At 38.3% G+C, this 13,230-nt stretch overlaps 1 long non-coding RNA gene across 4 annotated transcripts; it reads right to left on the bottom strand.

Annotated features, from left to right (window-relative positions):
• Window positions 1-818: 818 nt before the first annotated feature.
• On the bottom strand, window positions 819-11,496 carry LOC308610301. Of its 4 annotated transcripts, none has more exons than XR_014014501.1 (4): window positions 11,427-11,475; window positions 10,028-10,131; window positions 7,860-7,998; window positions 819-1,193 (listed from the first exon to the last, which is right to left on the bottom strand). It is a non-coding gene; the product is annotated as an uncharacterized lncRNA (long non-coding RNA). The 4 variants fall into 4 exon arrangements; XR_014014502.1 differs by lacking the exon at window positions 11,427-11,475 and adding an exon at window positions 11,346-11,416; XR_014014500.1 differs by lacking the exon at window positions 10,028-10,131 and having other exon boundaries at window positions 11,427-11,496.
• Window positions 11,497-13,230: the final 1,734 nt, after the last annotated feature.

Below are 13,230 nucleotides of genomic sequence, written 5' to 3'. Positions count from 1 at the left end.
ATATTTATTTCATATTTCTCTATAACTTTAAAGTTTAATTAATTTTATGACTCAAATTGTTCCAGCTTAGGCCATCAGGTGCTCCTTCAGTTGGGTTCTTGTGTCCCTTTGATCTGCCTCTATCCTTTTGATTTTTGAGTGCCGCCTTATATCCTGGCACTACATAATGCTCCAGGCTCATCTTGTGTTTTCATTGCCCCAGGCCTAGAATTAGTCATTTCTCCAGGGATGTCTGTTTTTTGTTATTTTGGAGAACCATGTTTAGAAACTAAGGCCTGGATGCTAGATGTGTTTGTTGCTACTTGGTGTCATTGTTTCTAGTCTCTCCGCAGAGTTATGAAATATGCATGTATATTAACCAATATATACACACATATCTATAATCATTTCTATAGGTGTCTATCTCTATACCTATTAAACTAAACGTGAGTTCATACTAATGTCTAAGACTCTAATCCAGTATCACATGGTTCATTCTAGCTTTTGCCCCTTGCTTATTTGTAACATCTTTTACTGACAATGAGAAACCTAACTCAAATTATTTCCCATTTATTTACTTATTTGTTCTACACTTGTGTAAATGTGTTTTCAGATTTCTTAACTGTATTCCTGTGAGAAACAAACTTACCAACTAAAATTGTGTTTATGTACAGTTATTTTTGCGCCTAGCCTTATATTTACCAATCAAAACATCATTTTCCAAAGTCACTTATGTCAGTTCCTTTTTCTCCACCCCCTTCAGTGCCATTTCATCATATATTGAGAATACAGTTAAATTTATTTGTCACAGTATGCATTACACCCAGGATACTCTGATTAAAAATTGCATACATTAAAGTTCACCCTGTGATGTACTATTCTATGTGTTTTGACAGATGCGTAGTCATGTATCTTATGCCTACTACCGTACAGTACAGTTTCATCAACCTAAAATATTCTCTGTGAGTGGCCTTTGTAGTCATTCACTCCCAACCTCTGACAAATGCTGATTTGTCTTCCATCCCTATAATTTGTCTTTTCCAGAATGTTGAATAAACGGCATCATACAATATGTAGACTTTTGAATTTGGCATCTTTGACTTAGCAACATGCATTTAGGATTCATTCATGTTGTTGTCTGAATCTATAGTTTCTTCCCTTTTGTCACCTGAAGTATCCATCATCTCGAATACCAAGTTTGTTTATCCATTCATCTGTTGAAGGATAATATGATATGATTATTTCCAGTTTGGGACAATTATAAAAAAAAGCTGTTATAACCATTTGGGTATAGGCCTTTGTGTGAACATAGGTTTTCAATTAGCTGGGGAGTATGATTGCTGGATCCTATTGTAAAACTATGCTTAGCTCTGTAGGAAACTGTCAAACTGTCTTCCCAAATAACTATCATTTTATATTCTCACTAGCAATGAATGTATGTTCCTGTTGCACTTCGTCAGCATTTGGTATCGTCAGTTATCGGATTTTAGCTATTCTAATAGGTGTGGTGATATCTCATTGTGGTTTTGTTTGTATCTCCCTAATGACATACGATGTTGAGCATCCTTTCATATGCTTATTTGCCATCTGTTTATCTTCTTTGGTAAAAATATGTATATATGTATTTTTCTTTCTTTTGTTCTTATAGATTGTGTGTGTGTGTGTTTGTATACACACATATATAAAGTTAGGTTGCTTGCTTTCTCATTGTTGAGTTTTAAGAGTTCTTTATGTATCCTAGATATGAGTCCTTTATACAATATATTGTTTTGGAAAGTAAAAAAACTGAAATGGATGCAAGGTACAAATAAAAGTTTTAATCAACAGTCATATGAAAAATTTTGAAGCTGCCCAGTTGAACTTTAGGATATTTTAGATAAGTAAATACTCATTAGCTTGCTAGTTACAGTATTATTAAAGGGAATGGTTGAAACATTGGCTCTTATACAAGTTCCTCAGAATTTTTCTAGGTAAGGAAGCTAAAATTATACCCTTATGAAAATTCTCTTACTATATAAATAAACACCATGAAATCTAAATATCTTGAGCCTTTAAAGCATATTCCTATAAATAAATGAAAATATTTGTGAGATATAAGAAGATCTCTATGACTTTTGCTTCCCCTTTATGCATTGAATATAGTTTACTTTTATTTTCTGATTATAATTATACTGTATGAAATAGCAATATTATACTGGATGCTTATTCTGAGATAACATGCAAACCCGTGTTACATAAATTATATTGATTTACAAATAACCCATTTGATTTCATACGAAATTTAGAAAGAATTATTTAGAAAGAATATTTAGAAATTTAGAAAGAATTTAGAAAGAATTTATATTCTTTATTTCGAAATTTAGAAAGAATTTATATTTAGAAATTTAGAAAGAATATTTACTGTGTCCAGTTTACAGAGGAAGAGCCAGAGGCAAAGGAGGCCTTTATCATTCCACATTCAAACATCGTTCAGCTACATCTAACAAAGGAAATGATAAATATTCCCTTGACAAGTTAATAAACATGTTTAGAACAATTAATTCTGTCATGAAAAATACTGTGATAAAAGAAAAATCCAAGATGAATTTGCCTATTTCAAATCTTTAGAAAACAGCTTGTTCACGGGCATTGTTGTAAGCACCATAAAAGAGACAAAAATCTAACTGTTTTAAACAGTGGTGATACCATATGATCTGTAAGAAGAAAATAAATCTCCAAAGAAATAAAAATAAATACATTATTGCTGCAACTGGAGAAAACCCGCGTGCAGCAACAAAGACCCGACGTAGCCAAAAATAAATTAATAAATAAATTTTTAAAAATAAAGAAATTTAATAAATAAATAAATATATACATTAGACTTTGAAAACTGACACATTTACCTCTTAAGCAGTAGGTCATTAACATCACAAATTTACATTTGTTACTCTATAGATCCAATTGCAATCCTTGATTTTTCCATGAATAATAACAGTTAGATTTTTATATCTTTTATGGTGCTTACAACAATGCCTGTGAAACAGCTGTTTTCTAAAGATTTGAAAAACAGACAAATTCATCTTGGATTTTCCTTTTATCACAGTATTTTTCATGACAGAATTAATTAATTTTCTCTTATTACTTAATGAAGTCGTACGCTTTTCTGTGTTTACTGGCTATTTGGATTTCCTTTTTTATGAGGTTTACATCAACTATTGTTATTTATTATTATTTTTTTAATTATTTTTTTATTTTTGGCTGTGTTGGGTCTTCACTGTTGCGTGCAGGCTTTCTCTAGTTGGGGCGAGCGGAGGCTACTGTTCATTGCGGTGGCTTCTCTTGTTATGGAGCACAGGATCTAGGCGTGCAGCCTTCAGTAGTTGTGGCACGTGGACTCAGTAGTTGTGGTTCACAGGCTCTAGAGCGCAGGCTCCGTAGTTGTGGCGCACGGGCTTCATTGCTCCGTGGCATGTGGGATCTTTCCAGACCAGGGCTCGAACCCGTGTCCCCTGCCTTGGCAGGCAGTTTCTTAACCACTGCGCCACCAGGGAGGTCCAACTGTTGTTATTTTGAATTCTTCTCCATTTCCAAGTAATACTCTTACATGACTATTATCTCACTAAATTGGAGGCATTATCTGTTCACTTTGTAACTTACTAATAAGTAGGGGTTTAGTTCCTTTACACTCTTTCCTATGTCCGCACTGCTCAGTAAAGTTATGCCATCATGAGTTATTCCACTGCTCATGATCTCTTTGACTTGTAGTGATATACTTAAAAACCTACATTGTTGATCAACTAGAAACTCTCTCAACGTCACACTTTGTAAAATGAGACCATTCATACCATCTTCCCTTTTTCCTACTTCCTGTCTACCTTCCAAACCTAGCTTTTACGTTGTCAACGTTGAAATTTATATTCTGTTCTATGTGCAGTTAAGTCTTCTGTTATTTGAGAGTCAGTATGGAGTAAGGTTTAAGGGAACAGGCAGACAGCCTAAACTCAAAACTTCGATCCAACATTAAATTAGGTACAGCCTGGGCAAGCTTCCTTCCCTGTCTTAGCTTCCTGTTCTCAAAAGTGGGAATGATATTAGCACCAACCTCATAAGGCTATTCAGAGGATTAAATGAGTTAATATATGCAAAAACACTGAGAGCCTAATATATATTAAGTACATACTAGTACACAATACATTTCAGTACATACCAAGTTAATACTAATACATACTAAGTATAGTTTATGTTAGTTATTTGTGATTACATTCAAGTTGACAATAAAAGCTGCAAACCAAGGCAGCATTGCCATTATTACAATGAAATTAATATTGCCCCCTGCAGATGTACTGTGTCTCTGTGTATAGACTACACCTCGTTCTGTACTGTGCCAGTGTCACTGCCCTTGTGCAGGGTGACCACATACCCCAAACCACCTTGGGCTGTTCCAGTTTATACCTGTTGTCCTGATGTTATAGCATTAGAGCGCCTCCTTACACTATTGAAGTGTAAGGAGTTTGGACAAGTTCTGCTTTGGAAAACAAACTAGATAGGTGGTCATTACCCCTGTGTGTCACTGAAAAGGGGCACATCTATAGTGTCAAGTTTAAGTGGATTCTTCCCTTCCTCACCAATAGTAGGTTAAAAATCAACCAGAGTTTAGTTTGCTTCAGGTTTATGTCCGTATAGCCCTTTCTCCTCTGGAGTTCAAGTTCCTTCTCCTCTTCGTCTCCCTCCTCCCTTCCAACAGTGCCTAATACCTAGTAAGTACAATATGCCTCAAGGTGTTTCTAAGCTCTCAATCACACAATCAATAGAAGCTTCTCCACTCTAGACTAGCTGCAATCTGCACTGAATCCCCTATTACCTTCCTTCTTGGTTTATTGCCTCATTTTGCTGGATTATTTCTATAAATAGCTTACGATGTAGCATAGGAGGTCAATTTTTCAAATTACTTTGTGTACAAAATATCTTCTTCAGCCTCCACTTATGACTCAGAGTTTGGCGGGATACAAACCCCTAGGGTGACAATTATGTGCCTGAAAAACTTTGGAGGTATCTTTCTAATGCCTTCCAGGATCCATGGAGCTGATGACAAGTATGATAAAGTCAGATTTAAAAATTTTTTTTTAGGTGACCAGTAGTTTTCTCTCTGGAATGGTTGTGTCCTCTCAGTATTTTATTCTATTTTAATTTATTTTTTCAGTATTTTAAAGTTTCACAATGAAGGGTGCCTAGGTATGAGTCTATTCTTGCTCGTCTTGCATAACTATTTTCAATCTGAGGCCTGATGTCTACTTTCAGCTGTGGAGAATTTTGTTGCCCTTTGACAGCTTCCCTCCATTTTTTTTCTGGGTCTGGAGTTGCTAATAGTAACATGTGGGATCTCCCAGATGCACCCCTCTAACATATGTCTATCACATTTTCCATTGTGTCTTTTTTATATACTGAGAAATTTTTTAAATTCCTACTGAATTTATTTCAGCAACCATATTTTCATTTCCAGGAGACCTCTCTTGCTTTCTGACCATTCTCTTTTTAATTAACACCCTAGTCTTATTTTATAGTTGCTAGCTCTTTTTAATCCTCTCTCAGGATATTAATTAAGGTTTTTCCTTAAATTATTTTGTTCTCTAAATTGTCCCTGGTCCTACTAGGATATGTTTTCACTCTTTTCCCCCCTCTCTCATGTTGTAAGCTTTACTCAACTATCAGGCAAATGACAGTTATTTTCTATTTAAGAATGAGTGCAGAAAGCTCCCTGAAGTCAACGACTGATTGGCGTCTTATGCAGGAAGAAGCGGGCAGTAACTGTAACAGGATCTCCCCCAAACACAATTTTCTAGGGTGTAAAAACTCACACTAGCTGCCCTAGCTCTCGCAAGTTTCACTGTTTTCAAAATGAAATCATCTCATTTCAGGAGCATGAGGGTGGGGCTGGCAGTCCCCTCCTCCAAACACAGCCCTTCAATGAGCTCCCCTATTTCAGTCACACTTTTAACTAACTCCACCCTCTCTCCTACATGCGCATCAAAGCACGGAGCTACTTCTGCAGGTGGGGTCAGAATCCTCCTCACTTGCAGGTGGTCCCTGTGCATATTCTAGGTGATGCTTTTCCTCTGTTCTACTGCTTCGGTTTCACACTCTTCCACCTGTCATCCGTCTTTCCATACTATGTTGAAATCTCTTGATTGTTGTGGGCTTATATACTGAAACACTTTGATACCATCATTGTAGTGTCTTGTCAAAATGGAGAAGGGCTAAAAGGGATCTCATGCATTCTGAATCTGCTATTCTGTGGTCCCAGTGTTTAAACTTCTTGGTCTTCCCCAGTGTCTATCATTGCTTTTAGAAATACAATCTCCTGGTCTACTCGTGAAGGAAATGAATACACCACATCTAAAATGACAAGGAATGCGGGTTAGATGCTCTAGGGTCTTGTTGTACTCTGCCATTTACTAATACACCACTTATGTGCTACAAATTGTAGGTGCTCATTTATAAAACGAAAGGGGGTAACTTTACATGAACTAAAGATTTCTCCTGCTCTAACTCATAATTTTCTAAGTTCTTTTCTTAAAATTTCTCTATATTATCATTAATTTTCATTAAAAATAAAAATTGGGCTTCCCTGGTGGCACAGTGGTTGAGAGTCCGCCTGCTGATGCAGGGGACATGGGTTCGGGCCCCGGTTTGGGTGGATCCCACATGCGGTGGAGCGGCTGGGCCCGTGAGCCATGACTGCTGAGCCTGCGCGTCCGGAGCTTGTGCTCCGCAACAGGAGGGGCCACAACAATGAGAGGCCTGCGTACCACAAAAAAATAAAATAAAATAAAATAATAAAAAATAAAAATCTAACTTTCTCTTTTGAAAATCAAAGAGTAATTCCCATAGTCCTACAATAATGGGATAATTAACTCTGAAACCTGTCAAGTTTTGGGTTTCATATGAAAAGAAAATCACATTAACTAATTTTTAAATTTAAATAATTAAGTTTAAATAATTAAAAATTAAATATGGACTTTGTAGCACAAAGACAAGGTCTCCACAAATGGTGTTCCTTTATTTACTAGAAGTGTTCAGCTCTGCATTGAAGTTGAAATAAAATAAATATATTATTTTTGAGGTGCAAAAATTTCTTATAAAAATCAATTTTTCTTTTCTGTCCATACAAACAAAAGTATGGAATGACATTAGAGGTCAGTTTTATTTGGTAATAGAATGTAGCTTCTTGATATTTTTGATTTTAGGAATGGAGAATATCAACATCAAAACTTTTTTCAACTTTACTTTTATTTAAAATGAGGCCATATTTTCCTCTTATAAAAAGAGAGTTCAGGGCTTCCCTGGTGGCGCAGTGGTTGAGAGTCCGCCTGCCGATGCAGGGGACACGGGTTCGTGCCCCGGTCTGGGAAGATCCCACATGCCGCAGAGCGGCTGGGCCCGTGAGCCATGGCCGCTGAGCCTGCGCATCCGGAGCCTGTGCTCTGCAAGGGGAGAGGCCACTACAGTGAGAGGCCCGCCTACCACAAAAAAAAAAAAAAAAAAAAAGAGAGTTCAACTAGAACTGTCAATTTTCTCATCTTTAAACAAGATCACTGAATCAGCTGACTGTATTCATTCAGAACTCAATTTCCTTATCTTATGATCACTAAGGTTCTCCCTACATCTAATATACTAAGGTTCTAAGGAAAGGAAAATATATTACTAACGACATGTTTTGGTTTTTATTTCTTAGAGTTCAAATGTCCACCATTCACCTTGGTCTAAGCTTAAGGAACCATTCAAGGGGATACAATGCAGATGGGAGGAGAAAACAGAACCCTCACACAAGCTGTGCCGTGTTGCAATGAGGCTTCCATTTGAAAAATAATCTTCTCTATAGCTTTAAAGTGATAGCTTTGTACCTGCACTGCTTCTTGTTTCAAACGGATTTTGTCTGGCTCTTCCTGACCACGTTCTGAGGAATCATCAGCCTCTTCCACTTCTGAGGAGGAAGGACTCTCTACAGTCACAGTCACAGGAAATTCTGATGAACCTGAGTGTCTCAGGAAGAAGATAAGAAATCACAGAGTTGTTAAACTAAAGTGCAAAGAAAGAAGACAAGATTGTATAAAAGACAACACAAGCCAGATACCAAGTATCCAAATATTAGAGGACATTTAACAAAAGTGAACTGAGGTATCATTCTTTATAAATGTCTCTCACTGCTCCTTAGTCTAAAACAGGCAATGACTGAGTAAAATTACAGGAACTTATTTTTGCTATGTTACTGTACAGACCTCTGTTGTACGTGCTTAGGATTAATAATGGGAATTGCCCATATTATTTTTTTAAGTTTCTTTCACAGAAGCCAAGTGAAGATCCAAGGTAAACATTTTTTCTCAGATCAACTTTATACTGCAAATGAAAAATTTATTCTTCACCATCAGACAAAAACAATCTGGAAGAAAATGTAGTTTTTCAGAAGAAAATACATCAGCAAAGGGACTGATGAATAATCAGAAAGTCAACATATCTAAGCTGTGAATAATAGACATTAGAATTTAAAAAAATAAATCACATACACATACACAACTAAAACTGACCCATCAAAAATTTCATCTTCTCACCACCCTTAAGCCAAAACTAGGGCAACAGTAATACAATTCTCCCATCAAGCTTCACTGCCACTGCAAAGTTGTTCAATAGGACATTTCCAAACATTTAAAAACTGACCTGGCCACAACCCCATAGAAGTCTACAGATCATAAAGTATGCTGGGATTATACAGCCACGCAGAAAACAGTTCACTAGGACATCCTTTTGACAACAAGCAGCAAACCCTGCAGCACAGGAAAACCTTAACAGGAGAACGAGGTGCACACCCCTCTCTCTGGGAATGCAAGGCCAGGACTGACACCCGAGATGCTCTTCTCTCAACCTCAGCAGTGGTGCCTTTCACAGAGCAACTATGCAGTCTCCCAAGACCACTGGGAAGGAGAATCTGATACTGACAGTATTAGCTTGCCATGAGGCCATAAGCGAGGGAATGTGTGTGGCCTTGGTGAGAGAGCAGAGGTTTGGGAGATGCTGCTTTATACTGGCTTTCAGATCAGGACTTTGTACATATAGCCCGCAAACAACGTTTCTTGAAAACGTGTGAACATTCTTGAGTATAACAGCTCCGTGTGAGGGGTCAGAAATGGCAGTCAAGTTCGCTTCACTGGGTAACAGCTGATTTGCGGACTGGAAAACAGGCTTCCTTGTTTACAGACATAACCACAGGCTGCGTGCTGTGTGCCAAATCCACACAACTACACAGTTGCATTGGGAGAGCGACCAAACATGTTTTACATGGATTTATTTCAGAGAGGGAAATGCTTCTTGTAAGGCTCTGTCAGTTTCAAAAGCAAGAAGAATGACCATCCACCTTTCCCAGTTCAAGCCCTATATATCATAAATATGATAGCTACACACCAGCAACTGATTACCTACATCACAAGCTTTGATGAATGGAAAGCTCCTAAAAAGATATCAACAAAACGAAGTTAGATCTTCATGTAAATACATCACCAGTTAAACCCAGTTAATACAACTATTTAGTATTATGTACAGTATCCATACAGAATTGTGTATAAAAATAAATAAGCTCAAAAGAAGGACCTGGAAGGCTCTGCTTTGGAGAAAACTCAACAGCATTCAGCCGACTGGCTTGGTAATAACTCTCTGAACTGCTGAGAGGCCCCTTCAGTTCCTATGTTCAGGATGGTTGAGATTTCAGTCTCACTTCTTTAAATGGTGATATTAATCGTTCTCTAATTTACCACTCTGTGTAACGAGGATGGACCTGAGATTAAGTGTCTCAGGAAGAAGATAGGAAACCACAGAGTTGTTAAACTCAAGTGCAAACACTGGGGATTCAACACTATGGTTTATGCAACAGCAATTCACATCACCATTTGGTCATATTCTTTCTACAAAACAAAAGCTGCACTCACATGTATGAAAAGACAAAAATTAACTGCCATCTGTATCAATATGTTAGTGTGCTTCAATCACATATGTTTCCATGAAAGTTTAAACATAAAATCACCTTTAAGATCTTGACCATGTGATCTGTTCCCTGCCAGGTCAGATTATACCCCGTGAAGTTTACTGTCTTAACAGTGATAGAGTTCTTTATACCTTGACAAGTAACTAAAAGGAAAAAAAAAACCACACACACACAATAAGATGAAGAGCCTGTACATTTGTCAATCTTGACTTATTTGCTTTTCTTGAGTCAATTGGAGGTTTATAGCCACATTCTTAAAACCATTAATTACAATCTTCCCAAACAGGTAATTGATGAACTGATGCATCCTAAAACTCGTCAGTAACAAAGTGTTATTCCAGTTTACAGCAACAGTTTAATTCTATTTAGGTACTAAAACTGAATACACTGAATACTGCAAACTTTATTCCCAACCACTCAGTAAAGTACTACATACTTTTGAGACAAAGGGAAAAAAAGAAAAACCTAAAAAGCATAAGACTCCTCCGATTTTCATTTCCAGTGATACATGCCAATCTTGATGATCAATCAGCAATTTAAACGTCAACTATAAACCCAGTATTTTATTACCTGCTCTGCAGTGTACTAGAACAATAGAAGAGAGAGGACCTCAAACCCTCTGTTCCCTCAAAGTGAAAGGCAGGCTTCCTGACCCCTCCAGACCACTACTGGACACAAGGAAGGCACACTAATCTTTCAGGACCCTAATCAAGAGTCACCTGCTTTGTGATTACTTCCATGACACACCCTCACCAACACCACTGAGTTTGCTGCTCCTACAGGACGTTACATGTATTTACTATTTTAACACATACCACACTGCAGCATAATTATGATTGCAGATAGATGTTCTAACAATTGAAAGAGAATGATGACTTTTTTGCTCTTCATCTTGCTATTTCCCTTCCTATTTCTTGAAGAGAAACCATAAAAATATAAACAAACAGAAAATATACAAAACATGTGGTTTGTGGCTTAACACAAACTTAAGTAAGATTAATTCTGACAGTATCCAGCATGACAAACTTCCATGGTACAAATGAGAATGGACCGAGGTTTGAGCAGGTACAGGAGACAATCCAGGCCTGAACAACACCAACAAAAGGTAGACAGGAAAATGTAGACAGACGTGGTGTGTAGGAAATCACGAGACCAGTCTGATGGGAAGAGACTTAAACAAGACTGAAACTCACTTTCTAAACCTCCATCCCCAACTGGACAATTCACAAGACACAGGTGCACCAAAGAAGCCAATTATTCAATCCCTTTAATGGGGAGGAACAGTTTAAACTTTTATTGGTTTAGTTCGCTCCAAAAAGCAACTATCAAATGTTGGCAGGACACAATGAAGGCTTACCTTTGTTAACATAGTTAAGTCTCTCTCTCTCACAACTAGCCCACTTAGCTCCACATTCCTTAGCACACCCGATGCACTTACACAGCATTTATGAGCTTTACACAACTGGAAGGTCACATCTTTATTTCTTATCTCAGGAACACGACTTTTGTAAACTTTATTTCTGTCACAACCTAAAGCAAAATTGTTGTAAAATGAGTGATTTAAACCATACATTTTATCATCATTAAAAAGTATCTAAATAAAAACAAAAGCATCTGCTCTGTGCTAAGGATTAGGAACGACTCCTGCCCTTAAAGCCTTCATTAAGGAGGAAGATGTATAAACTCAAAATTTCAATCACGTGAGATAAATAAACATAACCTTTATGCATAGAGGTTCCTATGGAGGCAAAAAGTTATATCTAAGTGACGGCTTCATGATAACCCTGAAGTACAGTCTAGAAAGATGAGGCTACGCAGAGTTGGAGTAGGAGGTGCATTAACAGCAGAGGGAACATCTGTGAAAAGACACTCAAGCCTGACTCCTGCTGGGCACTGTAAATACTGCAGGTGGGGATGACTAAAGGCCAGGGGTCCAAGTGTGAGAAGAGACAGAAATGAAAATAGAGATGTTGGCCCAAGCAAGCCTGGGAGAGAGCATGGCTTGTATCCCACAGGTGGTGAGACCTGGGGCTACCACTGGCTGAGTAAGGGTGCCTCCGCTGATTAGAAAAAGGCTCCCCGCTGCTGAAGGACCGACTAGATAAAGGGAGTGATCACAAAAAGCTCTCCTTCCTCAGGGCAAAGAGCCCCAGGAGGCTTGGCCGAACATAGTTCAGACTACACGCCTCCGTGCAGAGCACACGCTGGGCGGCTAGTGTGCACTAACTCTGTGTGGGCAAGCCATCAGCAGCATTATTTTAAGCACATCTTTTTATGTTAGAAGATCACTTAACCCGAGTAGGCACATGAACTTAGAGGAACTGAACCCAGGGGCCGTGAAACCACCCAGGAGTTTCTGCCATAGTCTGGGCAAAATGCAATATGGATGAAGAAGCAAATTTAGGAGGAGGCCAAAATTTACAGGATAGACCCACTGGGTGCAAGACGTAAAGAAGGTTCAGTGAAGGAACTCTGAAGAGAATGGGCTCTGCAATAAACTTTTCTTACATTCAGTGTAAAATATTAGGCAAAATTAAGTACAGTGGCCTTTAAGGTCCCTTCCAGCTCTAATTCCTTTTGATTTCTAACTTATTACTCTGGTTGAGTAAAGTCCCTTCAGAGGTACAGAACAGTTCTTATACCTGAATGGGATGCAAAGAATAATCTGACTTCTCTTCACCAGGGGATGAGTTGAACTGTCCTTGCAGAAGAGGTAACAGATGGTGTGAACCCCAGATCCTAGAAAAGGGCCAGGCACACGATGAGTATTCAGCTTTTCAAAATCAAATGAACAATCATTTCCTCTCCTAGATCCTCACACCCTTCCTCTGCTGGCTACTTTCTCACAGCTTATAAACATCCTCAAATATACCCACTTAAAAATCTCTCAGACCTAGGATTCTTTGGATCTTCTTGTGGATAACCTAAGTCTCACCCATGCCTTCAAATACCTGTCCTCCCAAAAAGCCCAGATCTGTACCTTGGGTCCAGACCCGTCTACCAGGCCCCTCTAAAGCACTGAAGATGAAGTAAGATCCTCTCGCCACCCCCAATCCCTTCCTACTGTGCTCTGTATCTCTCAAAAAGATGCAGCTGTCTACTGTCACCCATGCTTGCTGCCCTCCCTTTTCTAACTGGTCACCAGGCCTCACCCATTCTCTCTCAGATCTGCAAAACCCAGTCCCACCTTTCATAACTTAAGTGGGACCCTCAGATTACAAATCACCCTGCACCACATCAAC

The sequence above is a fragment of the Mesoplodon bidens genome (assembly GCF_964165515.1).
Source record: "Mesoplodon bidens genome assembly, contig: HAP1_SCAFFOLD_289, whole genome shotgun sequence".
Lineage (NCBI taxonomy): Eukaryota > Metazoa > Chordata > Mammalia > Artiodactyla > Ziphiidae > Mesoplodon > Mesoplodon bidens.
The sequence above is the reverse complement of the archived record's forward strand: the minus strand, read 5'-3'. Positions and strand labels throughout refer to the sequence as shown.